Source organism: Chaetura pelagica, unplaced genomic scaffold (assembly GCF_000747805.2).
Source record: "Chaetura pelagica isolate M959 unplaced genomic scaffold, ChaPel_1.0 scaffold269, whole genome shotgun sequence".
Lineage (NCBI taxonomy): Eukaryota > Metazoa > Chordata > Aves > Apodiformes > Apodidae > Chaetura > Chaetura pelagica.
This window is the reverse complement of record NW_009954705.1, coordinates 795401-800423: the sequence shown is the minus strand read 5'-3', so window position 1 is coordinate 800423 and position 5023 is coordinate 795401.

Genomic DNA, 5023 nt, shown 5'->3' with positions numbered 1-5023 from the left:
TAAAAAAACACCAAAACAAACATAAACCATCAACCAACACCCTTACTAAGGAAATCTTTGATGTTCCAAAATGAGTGTAAGGGAAAAATAATCAAAAGCAAATTTTACCCTGTCAGAGAACTCTGACCTAATTTATTGTGTTTACAGATTTGATCTGATAATTATTATTTCTCAGACTTCTTCAGAAAATAATCTGACATTTACTGAGGAAAAAAGTTAAGGAATAAAATAGTATGTATTGTACAATTACAGTACCATAATCTTTAAAGCTTTTATAGTTTTATGTGATAATAATTTATTAAGATCTTGCTTATGATTACAACTAACACTTAATTTTGAACCTATGACTAAACTGTATCCCTTGTTTAACTCCTTGCTCAGATCCTCCCATATGCAGTTTGTTTACCATCACCTTCTGTCATGGCTCCCAGACAGCATGTACAACTGTTTTGAAAATTGTTGCATTTTCTAAAAATGTGCCATCAACATAATTTTCAAAGATTAATTTACTAGCACAGATGTTTAACTACCTGGCAGTCAGTACAGGACAATTTGGCATCATATGACTTTCCAAATCTATTTCCTGTTTGCTTTTCTGTTCCCCAAAAGGATCCAGTTTCACTTACATAATGTGTTAAGATTCCAGTTATGCATAATTTGATGCAGGTTTTCTTGGAATTATGAAATACAAGTTAAGGGAAGTTTATTTTATGCCTTACTCTCTATTACCTCATAGCACAAATCCTGTGACACCCATTGCCCATAAAACAACGTTCATTTCCATAGCAAGGTTGGTTAATGTGTTGTGAGAACAGTGGATGACTTCACTGGCTTATGTGTCAATAAAAATAGAGATGGTGAATTCAGATTGTTTTCTTTCAAGTACGGAACCCCCCCACTATTATGTCTGGATGCAAATTTAAGAATTTCTGGAACAAGGAAAGAGGCAAAAGTGACCTGTTCTGTCCTCAGATCTAACTCTGCTATGAGCTGAAGGTTGGACTAGAGACTGCCAGAGGTCCTGTTCAACCTGAATTATCCTATGATCTTGCAATTATAGTGTGTACGAGTCCAACAAGAGATGTGGTATGTGTTCAGATACTGCAGCAATAGTCCAACCAGTTGGTGGTTTGACTGGTTAGCGGGGCAGGTAAATAGATTCATGGGACCAATTCTGTTGTCAAGCAACATTAATAAAACTCTGATATGCCCCAGACTCAGCAAAACGATCTGTGGTCACAGATAGATGATACAGGCACAAACATACCTGCCTCATGCCTACTCTTTAATTTCTAAAGGCAGCGTACCAGCCTACCCACACACCCCAAAGTAAGCTGGGCTCCTGCCAAGCCACAAGATTGTGAAACAAGGAGAGGCACAGGATGAACAGCAGCAGTTCTCACTTGTATTTTCTTTGCTCCTCTGTGTCTATTGGTGCCTCTGCACAGTTGGAGCATAAGTTCACAAGATAGAATGGGCTTTTCTCTTAATGTCTCACCGAGTGACTAAGGAGGCAAAGAGCTCTGGCCTCTGACTTGTGTTTCTAAGTCTTATGGTAATTAAAATACTATGTAATAATGACACCTAGATGCTCTGAGGGACTTTCAGGGCAGGAATTAATTCTATCTCTTCAACTAATGTACTCCTTTGAGAAAAACATGTATTCTTTAACTGAAGCCCTTAGGAAATACCAGATGTGCCATTTCTCTTGGTAGCATATTCCAACCATAAATGTCTTCCACTGTTGAAAAATGTGTGTAATTTCTAATTCAAATTTGTTTTATTTCAGTTGATATTTATTTTTTTCTTGTTACACCTCTCACAGTGCAAGACTAAATATCACTGTAGCCACTTTCCAGTCTTCTTTTTGATATGTCAGATTGTGCTCTTTAAGTCTTTACATTCAAAAACATTTTCTCCAGCCTCAAATACACTGTATCTGAATGGGATGAATTTACCAAACAATATAGATCTTAAGACAAACCCAGCCTTAAATTTGATTTCCTTTCTAGCCACTATTTTTCACTTCACAGCACATCAATTTTGCTCTCTCATTGCCAAAAATACTAATGCATTTATTTGTTTTCCTCAGTTTTAGGATCCTTGGGCTCTCCTGAGCAACTCTACCCTTCAGAGCTGCTGCTCATTGTCTCCCACCTAGCAATTTCCTGAATAAACTGGTCTGTTCCCCTAAAGACAGGATCTGTACTGTACTCTCTCCTTCCTCAGCTACCCCCAGGATCATGAAATCCACTCCTCAGTCACTACAGCCCTGGCTTTGATAATCTAGTCATCGATGACCGCATCCCCCAGTTCTTCCTTGTTGGTGAAGGACAGATCCAGCTGTGATGACCCCTGGTTGGCCCATCCAGTATCAAGAAGTTATCCTTGACTCCTTTAAGAAATCTGTTTGCATTCTGAAGTGTGATGCTTATAGCAGATGTTGAGCAGACTGAAAATGCCAGGGTCTGTGATCAACAAACTTCATTGTTAAAGTTTTCCTCAGCAGGTTGGCTGGCCAGATGGCAAAGACGCTCTTGTTGCATTTTGTCAGGTGGATCTTGTCTCTGTCCAGTGATACAAGATATGACTGATGTCTTGTTTCAGACAGGGTTAGCTACCACACTGATCTATATGCATTACAGTGACTCAGTAACTGCTTTGGAAGCTCTATCTCCTCGAGTGTACACAAACACACACAATCCTGGTCTACTCACCCTGTTTTTCCCTAGCTGGTCATATACCTGGAATACTTAATTTGTGAATAATTCCAATCACCCCAAGGGGCTTAATAATGACAAATAAGTGATCATTTCCAATTCTCTTACTCATTCCCTCATATTTTACCTCATTGTAATGTTTGATGGCATAGAAAGTGTTTCTGCATTTCTATTTTCCTCGTTCTTTGCAGCATGAGTTCAGTTGGCTCATAATACCTCAGTTTACATGGCATTTCAAACAATTGGTCTCCAGTATGTTACTAATTTAGCATGTTCTCAGCTGCTCTGCTTAGTCTCCAGCCACAGTGAGCCCATACCTGTCAGGCACAGGGCAGCATAGCTCTACATCCCCCACTCTTTTAAAATTGTGGTCTAATACTCCACAATATCTATTTTTTCCCTTGGAACTACAGACAGAAAGGGCACTTCACACCAAGTGTATTTTGCCTTCTTTCTCTAACTTATTGGTAGAAAGAGACTTCAAGGCAATATCTAACTTTCTGTTTGAGTGCCTTTCAAGATACCTGCAGTTTTCTACGGCCTGTTCCACTTGATGCCACGTAATTGGTTCCAAACTCAATTATCTCCCAGAGAATCTTACAAGCTTCTGCAGTACTGCAATTGCTTTTTGTGTTTTTGCTTTGGGGAGACAGCATACTGTTGTATTTTTGTGTCATTTTTGAAGGCTGTCCACTCTGAATTATACAGGAGTATCTCTTGTAGCCTGTCTGATTAGTGCTATAAGGAATTGTTACAGATAGAACTCACAGAGTTTTGTTTCAGTAGATCAACTACTGGTTATCTGAAGGTTTGACAATTCTAGCCTGTCAGACTAGACTTTTTTGGGTATAAATGACCAATCCACTTCTTTTGTTCCTATTCTTTCTCATTCTCCTGATGCTGTCCTCTCCCATGGTTTCTGTGGCAACAATTTCTGAGTGTAGTTGTCCAAGAGGCATTAATTTTCTCAAATACTACACTTTTGACATATACACTTGTAGACCACAGATATTAAATACCTCTATGAATTTAGTTGCTAAAGAATGCTTACTTCTGAAAATCATATAAAGTATTATTTCATATTATGGATATTAAACTATCTTTTTTACAGTTAAATGATGCATTTTTTATCTAGACCTTATGTGCATAGACATTATTCTTAATAATTATGCATCTTGATGTTCTGGATGTTTCCCATCTATGAAAAACATACAGGCTGGGACATTCCATGTCAAGAACTGAGCAGGCTGCCCAGGGACATGGTGGAGTCACCATCCCTGGAGGTATTTAAAAGAAGCATAGATGTGACACTTAGAAACATGGTGAAGTGGTGGACTCAGCAGTGCTGGGTTAACAGTTTGGGGTTTTTTTCCAATATAAATAATTCTGTGATTCTGTATCTTAGCTAGCTTTATGCTTCTTTAATGCAGACATCAACATCCTGAACAAGTCATCCAGGTTTCTGCTGTAGTCTGCAGATGAACAGACAGATCTAGGTGACTCATTCCCAAGCAGACACCTCAAGTTGTTGATACAAATTACTACTATACGGGCCAGCTTTGTTTTTTAAGATGGCTGAGGCTGGGGTGTGCAAATCCCAGACTCACAGAAACCAAAGAGCTGGTAATCTAGAGCTGGAGCCTCTCTACATCCCCCTCTTCCTAGGAGGGAGCCTGCAGGAATGGCTTTGGCAAGGCAACGGCTGTCCAGGTATCAGAAGTCTCAAGTTAGTTTCGGATTAGAGTGATTAAAATGACAGAAGGAAAAGGTGTTCTTAGCTCTATTTTTAAATTTGCTTTTATCGTTTGGCCAAGAGTTAAGCCCGTTCACTCTCAGCTCTCTAGGCCGCAAGGGAACCCTGTCCCTGGAAGCAGCTGAGCACTTGCATTAAGGAAACGTAGAATCACACAATCATTTTGGTTGGAAAAGGCCTTTAAGGTCATCAAGTGCAACCATTAAGCTACCGCCCTGCCAGGGCCACCCGTGCCAGTGCCCGACAACCCTTGCAGTGAAGAATGTTTTCCTAATATCCAATCTAAACTTGAGGCCATTTCCTCTCGTTTTCTTGCTTGCTCCTTGGGAGCAGAGACCAACTCTCGCCTGGCTACAACCCCCTGCCAGGCTGTACAGAGCGATGGGGCAGCTCTCCCCTCAGCCTCCCTTCCCTCCAGGCTGCACAACCCGGTTCCCCAGCAGCTCCGCCCAACCTCCCGCTGCCCACGCGTGCCCAGCGGCCTCCCGCCGGGTCTCAGCTGCGCCCGCGGGAGGAAGGAGCAGGCGGGGCCCGAGCGCTGAGAGCAGGG